Below are 15104 nucleotides of genomic sequence, written 5' to 3' on the forward strand. Positions count from 1 at the left end.
ATTCAAACGGGTCATGATAGATCCAGGGAGTTCTTCTAATATCCTATGATGGAAGGTGGTGGAAGAAATGGGAAATCTTGAGAAAATGATACCGGCTGCAAGGATGCTTTCAGGGTTCAACATGTCCAGGGAGACCACTAAGGGCGAGACTAATTTTCCTGTGGAGATCGGCGGGGCACAAAGTCGATAAAAGTTTATGTATTTGGCGGTGACATGCAGTAAACCGCTATTTTATGGAGGCCCTGGCTCCACGATATAAAAGCCATCCCCTGTATACTTCATCTATTGCTCAAATTTCCTTACCCCGGATGGGATTAGAAAGATTCGGGAGGGACTGCCTACTTCAAGGGATATGTTCTCCATAGAAGGAAATGTTCGCTATAGAAGAACCCGTAGCTGTGGATAGTCCAAGCAAACCCGTCCTATAAGTTGCTCCGGGATGGGTATTATTGGCCTCGAATGGAGGATGACGCCAAGGCGTTCGTGTGAAAATGCGATAAATGTCAGCGGTATACACAATTGTTAAATCAACCAGGTGAAGAGTTGCACCCGGTTACCTCTCCGTGGCCGTTCAAGAAATGAAGGATGGATATAGTAGGACCATTACTGGCGGGACCGGATTAGGGGTGGTTCTTGTTAATGGTAACAAACTAAATGGGTCGAGGTGGCTATTGAAACCTAATTTTTTATCTCCCATAATTAATTTTAAGTGCTTGGAGTCCTTGGACAATAAATAAAATCAGCTGCGCACCCTAAAGGGTCTAGGTAAGTTTTCATGAAAATTATTTGGGGTAACATTTCACCCCTGTAATTAATAAAGGGATTTTCAGGATATTTTAAATTTTGTGGAAATTAATTGGGGTTTTTATGACATTCAGGGAATATTTTTATTGAAATTAATCAAAGGAAAAAACCATTTTTTGAATAATTATTTACTTAATTGATTAAATCAAGGAAAATTAGATTAAGGAGAAATTTATTCTAGTTTTATTGTCCAAGGCAATTTGAGTAATTAAAAGAATTGACCATTTTACCCCTCAAACTCTGATTCTGTGTGTTTGCATAGTTGTTTAATTAATAAATTATCTTCGTAATTAATTTGATTAATTATTGGGACCATTATCTGCAAAATAATTTTTTACAAGTCATGTTTTACAATTAATTAAGAGCCTGTTTGGATGGGCTTAAAAAAAAAGCAGCTTATAAGCTGTTTTCAACTTATTAGCTGCTTCAGATAAGCTAAGCCAAAGGGTCCCAATTAATTTTTTGGGCTTATTTTAAGCACAAAATTGCTTTAAGCTGGCCAGCCAAACACTCAAAAAAGCCGAAAACAGCTTATAAGCACCTAATAAGCGAATCCAAATAGGCTCTAAGTCCGAATAGGCTAATGATTGGTTTTTATTTGGGATTTTTATCCCCGGCCCTCCATACATATATATACACACCATGTATACACAAATATATATATATATATATATATGGCCCATCGTTTTAAAAAAGAGAAAAGGGACCGAGCCCAGGCCCAATCAACCAAACCTGGCCCAAGGCGGCTAATAATACTCCCCGCCTCATATCAAACGACCCCTAAGGGGTCATTCCTTTCTCTCAAGGCTAAGGTTCAAAACCCTAGCCGCCACCCTACCCCTCCCCACTACTCGGTTGTCCCATCGCCACCTGAGCGTAAACAAGGCTTGGCGTGGAGGAAAGGACGGAAAATTTATTGCTCTCGTCCTCATTCACGCCTCCTCTTCCACAAAATCTAGCCAAACAGTCCCTAAAGGTACAAACTCTCCCCTTTCTTTATATTTTCCGTCATTTACATTAGTGGTGAAGTGATTTGAGCCATTGATTTCATTTTTATCTTAAATCTGGGCCATGTGTTGAAGTTTTGAGTGAAGACTTGTGTAAATCTACAAGTCCCACATCGGGGTTTTTGAGTTTTAAGATGAGTTTGGGGTTCTATAAAATAGAACCCCATTTGTTCAAAAAACAAAAAGAGATTGGAACTGAGAAAGGCTTGAAATTATGATATTTTCAAAATTTAAAGTTCCATCAGTCAAATTTTTAAGCTTTAGCCGAAAGGTTTCAGTTTTTCTTTAGTTCTAAAAGTTTCTATATTTTATTTGGCTGTGGTGTTGGTGGCTGAGTTTGGCATTGGAAGCATAGAAAGCATCCAAGTCCATTTCTTGCCCCGGTTTCACTTGCAAAAGGTAAATATTTACTAGTTTATTGCTTTCCTTTTTAATTTCTGTCTATAGTAGTGTAGTTTAATGCGATTAGGTGTCTTATGTGTGGTTTAGGATGTACTTTAAGCCAATATGCTTGTTTGATGTGTGAAAAATGATTCTTGTGTTTGAATTAGTATTAAGAGGTTTACTATGTATCATGCTTGGCTTAAATCATGTGTGTTCCATGTAACAGTGCTTGGTTTAGAGGTTGGCTTAAGGTTACAAGACCTTGAAGTGATTTATTTGGCTTAAATTCTTGGCTATGTCCATTTACAAATATGTTTGGCTTGAGGCTAATTCAAAAGGGATTTAATGGTCTGTTAAAGTGAGGTGTTTGATTTGGTTCTGAGTAATCTATGTGATAGTGTGTTTGGTTTGGAGATTATTTAAAGGTTGAAGATTTGTTATGTAGGGACTTAATCTGATTCTACTTGTCCTACTTGATCATGTGTTTGGTTGGAAAATGCAAAGGTTTGATATGTATTGGACCTCGTCTAATCCTGTTTGTCCTAATTAATCATGTTTTTGGTTTGAAGATTGAGGGTCTGTTGTGTGCTCTGTCTGATTCTATTTGTCCTACTGAGTAATGTGTTTGGCTTTAAAGGTGTTTAATGGCTACAGGTGTACTAAGTAAAACGTTGGTATGGTTCTTGTTTGTTCCATTTAGTAATATATTTGGTTGAAAGGTTGGTCTAAGGTTTTAAAACTCGGTATTTTATATCACCTGGGTAATATGTTGAGATAGAGTCTTTAAATAATGGTTCTGGGGGAGAGGGATTTGAACTTGATCAAAAGTATTCACTTGGCTTGCATTTGTCTGCTTGTTTTGCTTGTGGTAACCATTGGAACTTGTTGAACCCACCTCTGAGTAGAACATGTAAAATATGTATGTGCTTGGGATGAGTTTACAAGGTCTTTGATATTGCTATGATGAACTGAATTCAGGGCAGTCTTGAGATGGTCTTTGTTTGGTCCAAAAGGGTCAATCAATTAGCTGAATAGGCTGGTTAAGGGTATAATTGTCATGTTTGCTTTAACCTAGTAATGAGATGTATTTACTCTGAAAAATGGCATTAAAAGAAAAGAGCTTAAGGAGTGGTAACTTGACAAGAAATATGTGTGTATGTGTAAGTCTGTTTTGGTCCACCAGGTGTGGAAATGTCCATGAATGTGTTGTGTGTATAAAAATCTTGTCTTTGGGACTGATCACCTAATTATGATAATTATAAAGGTAAGAGACAAAAGGAGGAGGGGTAATGGGAACCTTGATATAAGTATGCTTGTCTTATCTTTGCGTGGCTGTCTTAGATGCTTTGTTTTCCCTTTTGTTATGGTGAATTGAGTTCTTCAAAGGATTAAATAAAGCTAAGAAAGGTTTGAGGGTAATACCTCAAAATTTGTCTAAGGCTAGAGTAATTGTGATTTGAGTCTGTTGCTAGTTCTCTCTGTGTGAATTGATCCCAATAGAAGGAAAATGTGTGTTTCTTTTGAAATGCACTGTGGTTAAGAGAAAAGATCCTTTCAGAATTATAACCTTGGTTTGAAGCTGCTTATGAACATTAGTTTGTTATTATTGTTAAAATATTTATGGTGGGTCTGTTCCTAGGGCTCATGTTTGAAACTTGACAACAAAAGTCTTTTAAAGGTAAAGCATAGTTTCATGAGTCAACTGTGGTAGTTATGTGATAGAGTTAAGATGCTCTAACCATTCCCTGGCCCTTAGTGTTGTCACTGGAGTATGAGGATGAGTTCATAAGGGAAAGAAAAGAAGTCTTGGGAGAGTGAAAGGTGATCCTTGGCATGAACTGGAGGTTTTGACCAGTGGAACCCAGGATCCCTTTTGTTGAAAGGAGATTCAGGAAAAGGAGATGGGGAGGTGATGACCCCACCCTATCATGCTTCCCTTTCTTGACCCTGAGACTCCATCCTTTTCTTTTAGAACTTCCCTTCATGGTCGTGGGACACACAAGAATCTCAGATGGATTAGACAGACTTAACCATATCTAGGAAAGGGTGCACCTAGAATTAAATGAATTGCTGTCATTTAGAAAGTCTAAGTGTTGTATGATTTTCACCATGTCTTCTAAAAGTTTGTTTTTCTTTATCTTGGGAGTTTGCCTATTTGAGTCTTATTATTTAAACTGGTTTTATGCAAGGAAGTGGGACTGATAAGTGTATTGTGCTGGTATGAGTACTATAAACTTTGTTGCTTACTACTTGCTCCTGTTTGTGATCATGTGTCTTTTATCCACCTTCCCTTAGCTTGTTTATCCATGACTGGTATCTAAGAATTTGCCCCTTTGGTTTGTTGATTGTAGCCTGCTTCCTGTGTGATGATTGAATCCTCTTATTTACCAAAACTATGATCATGCCATAAACATATCTCTTGCTTTTCCTTTTTGTTCCTTGAGAAAAGAGTCTGATTGGACTAAGTATTTGAAAGGTCATTACTAAGGGCCAAAATTGTTTTAAGGTTGTTTTGACTAAGTGCCCATATAACTTGCCTGTTTGAAATCTCTTTTCTTTAACAAAGGTCTTCAGAGTTCATTCATTTGTTAATAGTAATCCTGATTAGTTAACATGACTATTACATGCTTGGGTGATAAAAGAGAGGTAAGTTTAAAAGCTGGCAGTTTTAAATGTGTGCTCTAAGGTCATAAACTCTGTCCAACCTCCCTTTAGAAATAAGTAATACTGTCTAAAGTCTGGATTGCTTGTGGTGTCTTCCCTAGGCCTTTTGCACCTGTTGATCTGGGGTCCTAGTGTTTTACCTAGGTGATTGGTGTCATTCCTTTCTTGTCTTAGGCATCAGGCCCCTATGAGAATGCTATGTCTGCTTAGGTACTTATTTGGTTATGTATGCTCTTGGGGTTAGTTTGGATGAGACTTATGTCATGATTTGAAAATGTAGACCTATCTGGGATGAGGCCGGAAGCCCAGGAAGCTGAATAGTTTGTATTGGTTGAACCTGACCCTGCCATCACCTGAATTAGTTTAGCTGCCCTGGTTGTATAAGAAGTGGCCCTGGCCTTAGTATAAATGGATAGGTATGTTTGGTTTGAGCATATGCATTTGGAACCCTCTTATATTAAATTCTAGGCTAGATGACCTTGAAAGATGCAAGCCTCCATGTGATCATAGAGAAGGCTAGAAATGAACTGAAGCCACATGACCTAAGAAAGGCCTTTTAAAGGGGCCTTGGGGAAAGGAGAAGAGGAAAGCCAGACCAGCCTGGTTCACAACATTCTCTTTCAGATAAGAGGTCCTATGGCACTTCTGTGGTTTGTGGGGCTGATGCTTATTGCCAAGAATTCTGGAAACCACATAAATTCTGCCTCCTAGGCTCAGTGAGACCTCCCTCCCAACTTGAAGTTAGTTTGTCCTAGTAAAATTAATTTTAGCTTTGACCAAATGAAGAATAATTGTGCACATAAATTCAAGTTAGACACAAATATGGAAGGTTAGGCAGAATTGCAAAGTTGGTTTGCTCATTTGCCTTGACTTGGTCCTGTTTACTTGTACACTAGTTGCCCCTAGTTAACTTCAGGCTTATGCATAAAGCTCAAACCTGGGAGGACCCCAGTTTTGCTCCCCTTTCCTGCTATGGCCACATCCTTTGTTTAGGTTATGTATGCTCTTCTTATTGGCAAGAGGCAAATATGCTCTAGTTCATTTCATGGTAGAATGTTTATACTAATTTGCCCCCTTGTATGTCACAGCTTGCGTGCCTTTTCATGACTATGTGTCTTTGATTTATCTTCCAGGGTCATTCCATATTTGATATTGCAGCTATGTTATTTTTCTCTCTATGACTATGTTGTTTTGCCCTTGTCCCGTTTATAAATTTATAGGCTGCAGTTGTGTCACCCTATGACTGTGGGCTTGGTTTTTATTTCTTTGATTCATTCAGACTGTTTTAGGCCTATCTCATAAGTGTGTGTATGGTCATGTTTTGCTACTGCAAGTCTATGAATTTATTTGCTTTGTTGAAATACATCGTGTGGTGAATCTGGGAAGCTGTGTAGTGTCTTATCCGGGGATCTGCTTATGTTTTTTGTGGCTGAATAGGTATGGGACAAGGTAATTTGGGGTGAGGTCTAGTCTTAGCCTTCCCCATTGACCAGCCATGCCTCGGGTTCGTGAAACGCTTTGGAACTTGTGCGGTATCGCGAATACGGGAGCAACGATTACCCTTCCTCCTCATTGCCAAGGACTAGCCAACAGGCCTGGTGGCATTCACACATAAGCCTTGGCACAGCTGCCTTGCTTCTTTGACCTGTAGAATATATGTTGATATACATGTATATGTTTGATGTGTATGGCATTTTTCTTAGTATAATCGTGATAGTTGAGTCTGTTTTGACGAATATGTATATGTTTGATGTGTATTGCCCTTTTTTTTTTTTTTAGTATAGTAAGTATTGCAAAATGTGTTAAACAGAGTGATTTTCCGAAGCCAAAACAGAGTTTTGTTTTCTAGAAATAAGGGATAAAAATAGGTAAGTGTTTTTATGACTAACTTGGTGTAACTTGGGGCCAAACCCCACTGATTTTAGCAAAAAATGGACAAGGCCAGAATTGGCCAAAACAAAAAGGATTTTCAGGCCAAATCCCATTTACAAAAACAAAAAAGAGATGATATAAACACTCATAAAGCCTTAAACAAACTCATTTGGGCTCAAATATAGGCAGATCTTTTTCAAAAAATCAAATGTTGGCTATAAAAGTCCCAACAACAAAACCAAATTACATGACTTGTCTTAAACAATGTATTTCCTAAAATAAACACATTCGTATATATGAGTTCCCAGATAAGGTGTTCCAAATGTGTTATATGGATCGAACCAAATAAAGTATGAGTTAAGCATGGACAAAATGAGACATTTCAAAATATAATAAGTTTATATTTCTCAAAACAACATGTATAAAGACGACAAATTTATACTTATTTTCCAAACGAAATACATCACCCTTACATACAAAAAAGGGGAATTATTTTACCCGGTTATCATAAATCCGAATCTACATACCTTATATATATAAAGGGAACATATTCAAATTATTTTTTCTCAAAATGATATGCAAATGACAAGATTTTTTGCGAGAAATAAACACTAAATAGATAGTCCATGCAAATACTCATACATTGGAATTCGAAGGTCAATCGCATAGTACGGATCCTTAATACAGGGGTGTCTAACACTTTCCCCAGGGGATCATCAAAATCCTTACCTAGAACTCTGGATTACGAAGGATTTTTCGCTGAATTTGAATAAATCCTTCACCCCCGGTTTTCCTAATTTCCTAAAAATTAGGTGGCGACTATTCTAAAAAAATAAGTTTGAAAGAGCACCAACGAGTTCGTAGTAGCTTTTATGCTTTAAACCCGCGTAAAAAGCAAACCGTTACAGCGGCTGCATATAAAAAGGTCCGAGAAAAGAAAGTAATCGACTTCATTTGGAACCATATCATCTTTCGGTTCGGGATCCCGAAAGAAATCACTTGTGACAACAGCCCTCAGTTTATTGGAGCTAAGATCACAAATTTCCTCGAAGTATTGAACATCAAAAGAATCACTTCTTCTCCTTACCATCCCAGCGGTAATGGTCAGGCGGAGTCAACTAACCAGATGGTCATCCAAAATTTGAAGAAGAAGCTCGAGGATGCCAAAGGGGCATGGCCATCAGAGCTACCGGAAGTGCTGTGGGCTTACAGAACCATGGAAAATCCAGTATCTGTGAAACACCTTTCTCCCTTGTATATGGGACGGAGGCATTGATTTCGATAGAAGTCGGAGCTCCTAGTCCTAGGTACAACTAGGCGCAAGAATAATCCAATGATGAAGCAATGCTAGTACAGTTGCTGGAGGAGAACAGAGACCTCACGTATGTCCGGATGGTTGCAAAAAAACAACAAAGGGAGCGTTAATACAATCATCGCACCAACTCCGGCATTTCAAAATTGGGGACTTGGTGCTACGGAAGGTAATGCAAAGTACCCGAGACGCAAATGTGGGAAAATTAGGTCCAACTTGGGAAGGCCCATACAAGGTGATCGACATTGCTGGTAAAGGATCGTATACACTAGAGGATGGAGATGGTAATCAGGTCCCTAGCAATTAGAATGTTAGTTTCCTCAAAAGGTATTACGCTTAGCGGGAAAACTACGGCCGGTGGCATTGTACTCTTTTTCCCTTCGATCGGTTTTTGTCCCAATTGGATTCTTCTGGCAAGGTTTTTAATGAGCCAGCACTATTAGGCCGTTACCAGGTTTTCTCTGAGGCATTATACAATGTTTAAAACATCATTCTTTACTTCCAAACACTGGGGGGCTATACATATATAAACACTGAAGTCTAAAGAAAAGGCGATTGTGGCTATGGATGTTGTGGAAGTTTGAAGTTTTAAATATAATTATCAGGGATTGCCCGGATGGAATAATTGTATGCTTGTAACCGAACTGACTACATTAGATGGCAGTCGGAGTTTAAAAACTCAAGTTAGAGTTAAGGAAATAAACAATTTTTTCCTTTATTAACTATCTTTACCATGTTAAGCGAATGATTTTGCCATGATAAGCAAGTACCTTTGTCATGTTAAACAAGATACTTTAAACGGATGCAACTAATGTCATACCAAAAAACTTCGTGCCAAAGCGAATAGGAGACGTCCTTTTCTAAGCACCGAAAAATAAGGGCCCTCTCTTGTTAAGAAAGAACTTCTAACAAAGAAGGTTGAAAGTCCAGAAATCGGTACCAAGTACGGTTCGTACATCCCGATAAGCTAATAGGAATTATCGAAGTCCAAGCCTTTCAGGGGACTGAGATCAAAAAATTGGGTACTTCACATCCGAAGGCTCTGGGTGAAAGAGCTACAGGCAAACCCGGCCTTCAGAGTTGTAAGAGCTGCAAACTTATACTTTTTGTTCTTTAAAACAGATAAAAGGAACACAAGAAGTATAGCAGAAGTCAGAAGTCTTCAGAACACTGGAACATCTATTATAAAGTCTTTTCGGGCTCGTAAGACTCGAGGGCAAATGATTACTGCAAGGCCCGCAAGACAAGTTGTAAAAACAAGACTTCACGGAAACCTTGATAGAAAACCAAAACGACCAACACAATTTTTTAAAACAAATTAAAACAAGGGCATGCAAGCCCTGAAATAAATAAAGCATGGGCACACAGTCCCATTAGAGTTATCTGGATTCAAAATTTAAGGGCAGGACGGACCACCCTCAACAAGAGAAGCCTCTGGACCTTCACTCTCAGAGTTTTTGTCCTCCAATGATCGCAGGTTCGCCATAGCAGACTCCGCACAGCCACTAAATCTACGCCAGCATATAGCAAAGCCTCTGGCAGGTCCAGCTTCTTATCCAAGGCCTCTTAAAAGGCATCCCGAAGAGACTTCAGAACGGCAAGATCACGTATCAGGCGAGCCTTGAGCCGCTGCAAGCTCTCTCACCTTGCTAGGAGACGGGCTCGGGAAGCCTCCAAACATCTCAGCTAGCCTCGACTGACTTCCAGCTCGCTTACCAAGCGGCAGACACGCACCTACCGACTTTGGAGTTCGAACCTCTTTTCCTGCAAGGACCTCTTTTCTTCATCCAGCTGCTGCTTAGCTTTATCATAACTCATTCGCAGGGAATGCTTCAGTGATTCATATTCGCGGAATCTTATTCGGAGCGTTTCAGCTTCCGGACGCAGTTGGCGATTTTTAGTGGTGACGGAGTCCGGCACTTGCATCTTCCCCGTCTTGGTGATTATAGAGGTGGTAGAGGTATGGCATGAGAGGATCTAGTTGGCAAGCCGATACAACATGACCTTCCGGTTCGAAACGGAAGGCCCTGGGCGAATGGAAGGGTCACCGGTTTCATTAGTGTTGAAGTGCAATAGCAAGGGCTCAGGGCCTGCATGCTCCAAAGGGTCTGTCGGCCCTTCCTGGTCCGAGGGGGCTTCCGCTCTTGCCACTCTAGGGGTCAGAGGATTTCCTCCCCACTATGAAGGTTGATCACGCCCTTATTTTCTTGCACATCTTTCCACGCCTCAACAAGGCAGCACCGGGAACGCATTCGGGAGCTAATCCCGTCGGTCGACGGTCCGGCAATTTGCAAAGGACTCCGAATGCTGCGTTTCCAACCTCCAGAATTTCGGGTGGTGGCGGACATAATGTTGGAAAGGGCGGTAGCAGTTGAGGCGATCCTCCGGGCCGATAATTTTCGAGTAGGGATTCCTGAGTATAGCCGTGAAGGTAAAACAAAGGAAAAATGCGGGGAAATACTTAAGAACAAGGATCAAAGTCTCACCGTGGTTTTTTTATGTCACGACCCAACCCCATGGGCCATGACTAGTACCCGAGCTGGACACTCATACACGTACCTGTTAGATATAGCCAATCTGAATCTATGAACAATATGGAAACTTGCAAAAGGACTCCAAAGGTTCATAACGTCATCATATATATATATATATATATCCAGATACCCTGTCTCCTGAGGAGTCACAACTAATCAAAACATAATGTGGTACGCAAGCCGACAAGGCTGCCACTACATGTCATTATGATACACAAGCCGACAAGGCTGCCACAACAGACGAACATATCCATAGCACATCGTATAGACACAGCTGAACAAACTTATACACAACCCACACAGATGTCTACAGACCTCTAAAAGTATCGATAGTGAAATATGACGGGACAGGGCCCCGCCGTACCCCTGGATAAACATATATATACGTATACATCAAAAGATCTGTACCAAAAGTCTAGGCTCCGGAACAATGGTGCTCTCCAAGACAGCTGAGTGGAAACCCTAAGCTGGAGGATCACCAAATCGAGTATCTATACCTGCGGGTATGAAACGCAGCCCCCCGAAGAAAGGGGGTCAGTACGAGATACAATAAAGAGGATCGTGACTAAAGTAGAGATTACAGGAAACAAGTATGACAATCATAATACCAATACACTTGCCTTATGAAATGTAAATCATACATATCAATATCATATATCATACCCGGCACATTATGGGACTCGGTGAAATAAGTCATCCTTGGCGCCATAATCACATCATCATATCATCACATCATCATATATATATATATATATATATATATATATATACCATACCCGACCCTCTAGTGAGGGACTCGGTGAACAATGCAGTGAAACTGTGCACGAAAACATACCCGGCCCGGGACTCGGTGAAAGATATATTGAGGCATGCATGAGCAGAGTAGTGAGAAACCATATGCAAACTAAGTCATATCTGAGACTCGATAGAATAATCAAGATGAACTATTACTTGAAAATCAAGACAATAATCATATCAAGTACCCTTCGAATGTCACAATGGATTATATCAAAATAGAACTTCTGGATTCATAAACACGTATCAAGACACAATGAAATAGCTTCTGGAAATCAAGAACATTAGCCATCCTAGTGGCTCTAAGAATAGGAGCTTCTTTGGAGTTATATATATATACGTCGTCTGTTTGTTTCATAAAGATCATGCCAAAAAGAAGGAAGGGTTAGCTTTACATACCTTTAACGCTTATCCGTGATACGATACGTATACGCTGCCCGAAGTGTCTCAACCTATATTAAGACGTCAATACTATGGTTAAGCTACGGAAAGGCATAAAACGTACTTCAACGTTAGTAGCTTATTTCTAAACAATTGGGCGGCACTTCCCCTATATTGTTCACTTCCCTCTCTTTCAAGTCGACTATAACACGACCAAGTCAACATCAACACCCACACGTTCAATACTATATTAAGGCTAGCTAAGACATGATTCATGAATACTCCGAACAGTCCACATGTTACAACATTCAATAATCGCTAACGTAACGGCTACGACATATTCAAGTTACTCCTAATAATTTACAGCCACCATACTTCATCGAAATGGCTTTATGATAGTTCAACAATTACCATAACCCAACACATAATCTTAATTACACTTAATCCTCCAATTCAACCCCAACAACAACACGTCCTAAACAACCCTTAAAACAAATACAACTTCCACTTAAAATATCAAATTCTTCCATTTTCATTATATAATCAATGACAACAATAACAACAACACTAATTAAAATTAACCCATCATTTCTAAATTAAAACAGCCCCCCCACGGCCCAAACAAAACCTCAACATCAACATACCATTTCTTACATCCAATTCCACATCTACCAATTTATACAAAGTTCAAACCACTTCTAAAACATGCAAGAGAGAATTAAATCTTACCTTAACAAGCTTGGCTCCTTAACGTTGCTGAAATTTGTAGCTTCAAATAACAAACGTTCTCGCTACCCCCAATGGATTAATTCATGTTGCTAACCAGTTGAATATCTAGAACCTCTTGGAAATTTATTTTTTCTAACAACAAAACCTTAAGCTCGGTCAAGGAAAGCCATGGCCGTGAGTTGCCATGTCTTGTGGTGAATTTTGCTTGTCAAATTATGAAGATGAAAATGTGTTTTGTGAGTCATTTTGGGCCTTTTATATGATGCCCCAATGATGGACACGTGTCCCTCACAATGAAATGTGTCCCACCATGTTGACACATGTCCCATTATGGCGTGGACCAATCAGATTTGGCCACGTCATAGTGGGGTCCATTTAATACACTTAATTAATCTTAATTAATTACAAATCCCCACTTAATAATCTAATCGTGGTTAATTAACCCCGAATCTCCACTAATATTTCTACACCATTTGAATTTTACAAGCAATCGTGCACTTATTAAAAATCGAGAATTAAAACCCTGTCTTATATCCAAGGTAATCTTGTCCTTGAATTCATGTCAATAAGCTTACGAATAATCCAACGTACAAAAATACGGGGTATAACATTTTATATCCACCACTCCGCGGTCAAACTCTTCCAAGTCCTGGTTACCACTGCACTGGCTCTCAGCAGGTCCAGTACCTAATCAAAAATTCCCGATACGAAAGTCGGGGCCACAGGGGCAGCTGCAGGTTTAGAGAAAGTTTTACGGTGATAAAGGTAAATTCGAATCGATGAATGGAAAGTTCTAGAATTTATGAGTGTTGTTCCACGTCTCTGGAAAGGGCTCTGAGGGGGCATGGTGGAGAAGATCTGTTTGAATCATCACAAACCGGTTGTATCAGCCCCAGTCAAAGTCATCTTCATCACTGGTAATTACTTCGTGGAAGCCGCGAGGGAACAAATGGACCATTCCTCCCCCACCCCCCGGAACAAGCGCAGAGAGTAAAGTTGCATCAGGTGATCAATAGAGAAGGCAAGTCTGGCGCAGTCAGTAAGATCCTGAATGCAGTACACGGTCCTCCATAGCTGAAGGGCGAGTTGCGTAAGCCAACTCGGTACCTATGGCAGAAGGTTCGATCAAACATGGGATCGGTAAGGTGAACCCGATAGCGAAGGGGTAAGTATGAACCCTGGAATACCCCTCTACATGGTTAGTCATTCTGCCCTCAAAACCGATGACGAAGTCCACGACCTCCGAACCCCAGTTGCAGTCAGCATAAACTTGGGGTAGATCCTCATCGGTTATCAGGGAGTTAATCTCGCCTACATATTCATGGTGGGTGTCTATACGGAAATCCCCCCTAAACACACAATCAAGGGGCAAAATTTCTATTGATGCCAAGTCAAATTCCTCTGGTCATGGTTGTTTCAAGGCTGTTCTCCTGCCCCGAAGTCGGGGAATTATCAGAAGAACGAGAGGAAGAAGGGGCTGAATTTGCAGGGTTTTAGGCAAACAAGGCCATAGTAGAAATTGAAGTTAGTATTCTGGAAAAGAAGGTTTGAGTCTATGTAGAGAAAATCTAAACTTCATGCAAGGAAAAAAATACCTTATTTGAATGGAAAGATTGGGAAAAGTGTCACGACCCAACCCGCCATGACTGGCACCCATCTACAACCTAGTGGGCGAAACAACACACAAGACACTTATTTGTTCAATTCGATTTTATATTAACCAAGCTAAATAGTATTACTCATTCAAACATCAAGGAACAAAATAAGTCATGCCATAAATACTGAAATAAGTGCGGAAGTTCTAACTATTACAATCCCTAAAATCTGAAAGTCATCGTACAGGACTCTAAGCTAAAAACATGTCTAAGAATCTGAAGTCTAACAAGGAAGTAATCCATAATGTCCAGAGTACGAAAAGACATCATAGCAAGAAGATCTTCGGGCGTCCTGGCATGGGAAGAAGCTCATCCAAAATCTGTCAACAAATATCCTCCATGCTAGATGTGAGGACGAGCAACGGTCTCTATATCACGATCTGCACTCAAAGAATGCAACAAGGTAGTATCAGTACAAAACCTATGTACCGGTAGATATCATAGGCCGACTAAGATTAGTATCATGCATATTTCGTAAAATCAATAGAATAAAACAAGCCAGTCAGCAGTCATGAATATCAATAAATCACAGCAAGTCAAACAAGAACAATCACAATCAAATCACCAAGCTGTCAAGCATTGCAATCACGTAAGTCACACAGAATATAAATTTACCGTAATAACCTTACTCGTCGTACATACATGCTAGCTGATGTCTTAGCTCAGTAGCCATGACCTGCAGGGGACCCATGGTATCCACGTACCACCCGTTTCGGATCCACTCCTCGGACCCGAGCACAAACCTCCACCCCGGAACGAACCTCAACTGCGGGACATATCAAAGTACCTCTCGTTTTCGGAACGATCCTCGGACCACGAGCTCGTAATCTAAGTCACATGAGTGTCTTTCCATACCTCTGATAGAACAGTGTTTCTTACCTTTCCAATATCAACAATCAACTCGTCATTTCATGTCACAATACCCTTGAGAAGATTATATTAGCTTCTCATCACAACGCATCCACTG

This window comes from Lycium barbarum, chromosome 10, assembly GCF_019175385.1.
Source record: "Lycium barbarum isolate Lr01 chromosome 10, ASM1917538v2, whole genome shotgun sequence".
In the NCBI taxonomy this organism is placed as follows: Eukaryota; Viridiplantae; Streptophyta; class Magnoliopsida; order Solanales; family Solanaceae; genus Lycium; species Lycium barbarum.